General features: G+C 42.6%; 1 long non-coding RNA gene across 1 annotated transcript; it reads left to right on the top strand.

Annotated features, from left to right (window-relative positions):
- The first annotated feature begins 381 nt into the window (after nt 1–381).
- On the top strand, nt 382–1,620 carry LOC119300820. The gene is made up of 3 exons (XR_005146767.1): nt 382–483; nt 1,389–1,472; nt 1,570–1,620. It is a non-coding gene; the product is annotated as an uncharacterized LOC119300820 (long non-coding RNA).
- Nucleotides 1,621–1,842: the final 222 nt, after the last annotated feature.

Below are 1,842 nucleotides of genomic sequence, written 5' to 3'. Positions count from 1 at the left end.
TTACTATGATGCGGTGCAATAGCGTAGTAGGTCCTACACTAGATCTAGTGATCCTGATGCCTGAAATGGTTCTTTTCTGTGTATCTAATCTACCGTGTCGGCGCTATTGATCTGAATGCTGAAATTATTGATCTGAATGCTGAAACATTATGCTCAAACAGAAGATAGATCTTGCCGATCTGAATGATCAAGTAGCACAACTCACTGTTTGATGTCTTCCTTCGGTAGCACTCCGATTTATCGGCTTGGACTCGGACCAGTGCTCTGGTTTATGCCATGCCGGTGGTGCATCAAAGTGTTCTCCATTCAACTGACAGTTTAGTTGTTGCTAATTGGATCAATGTGGCATCTGCAGGACGCGGCCACGTGGCAAGGTTCGTTTGGTACAGCAGCAGAACGAGGAGCTGCATCTTCAAGGTTAGCAGCAGCAGCAGCTACATGGATGCAAGGACGCCACCATGGATGAAAGAGCAGCTCAATTTGGTAGCCCCCCTCTCTCTGACGCAATATTTTGATGTTTCATGTTCAGTACACACCTTGATCCTATTGCTGAAATGTAAACTTCTTTCTATCAAAAACTGGCAAGCAGTACTTCTTGTTCCATTGGCTTTCACCATGTTGGCCAATAGAGCTTGGTTGAATCTTTTGTGTCCAGGATTCAAGCATTATTTTTCTGGGTCAGGAATAGGTTACAAATTGTGCAATCTTAATCATCATGTGTTGGTCTGATGGAAGGCTGGTGATAGTCTGTTTACAATTCTGTTAGCTAGTGTTCGTTTACTGCTAGCACTCAGCTCAGCTGTGAGGTTGTTCTTTGTCAGTTTTTACTCAAAAAGAGGAGTTGAAGATGTGCTCCCGTTGTAGCCTCTAACCCAAATCAGTCATGTTGTCTGTTCATTTTTCTTTTTTGAGAAACATGTCATCTGTTCTTTGTTCTTACTACTTCTTTTAGTACTGCATACACTTTGTATGGCTGAAGCTTGGCTGCTGCTAAACATCAGTTCAAGCTTGTTATGATGTCTTGAACATCTATGCTATAAGTTTTTCCTACTGTTATGCCCGTTGTCAATTTCGCTTCACATTTTTAAGCAGCATGAATTGCATTACCGCGGTTCAAAAGAATTCCCTTCCTGAGAAGTTATGGCACATTTTTAAATGTTGGAGTGGTACAAAGGCACCCAACAAATTTTGTGTCAATGTTGGAGCTAGCGCGGCATCTTACAGAGCTACTCATCGATTCAAACTACTGCTCAAATTTTAGTTTCCAAATTCGCCATGACATTTCGCATGATTTGTTCAATTATTCTTCTGTTAATTGTTATCCAGGAATCTATTGCCTTGCACCACACTAACATTTCCGCTGTTTTTTCCTCTATTTGAATGAATAGAAGGAGAAGTCTCCCTATGTTGCCAAGGCTGAGATGCTCAAGGCCGAGTACACCAAGAAGATCGATGCTTACAACTACCCATAGGTATAATATTAACGCCAAACACCTCCAAGCATCAGTGTTTACCTAACTGCTCAACATGTTGATCTGCTCTAAACACATGAAAACTTGTTGTGTGCAGGGTGACTAGTGATGCGGCACACCAAGCAACAGTGGGGGAAGGGGGTCTCTGGAATGTCGCTGTTGCCGCTTATTGCTGAAGTCACCAATTTATGATGGATGGTCGCTGTTAGTTTAGCTCCTTGGTAGTCCCTCCTCTCTTTCAGGCAGCTGCTGCTGCTGGTAGAAATGGAAGCTACAGTGTGCCATGTAGTTCATGTTCTTAGACTGCCCTTTGTTGTTTCATCTTGATGTTAATTTTGTCTCTGTTGAATGTACCTACTGTGTGCCTGTG

Source organism: Triticum dicoccoides, chromosome 1B, assembly GCF_002162155.2.
Source record: "Triticum dicoccoides isolate Atlit2015 ecotype Zavitan chromosome 1B, WEW_v2.0, whole genome shotgun sequence".
Classification (NCBI taxonomy): Eukaryota; Viridiplantae; Streptophyta; class Magnoliopsida; order Poales; family Poaceae; genus Triticum; species Triticum dicoccoides.
The sequence above is the reverse complement of the archived record's forward strand: the minus strand, read 5'-3'. Positions and strand labels throughout refer to the sequence as shown.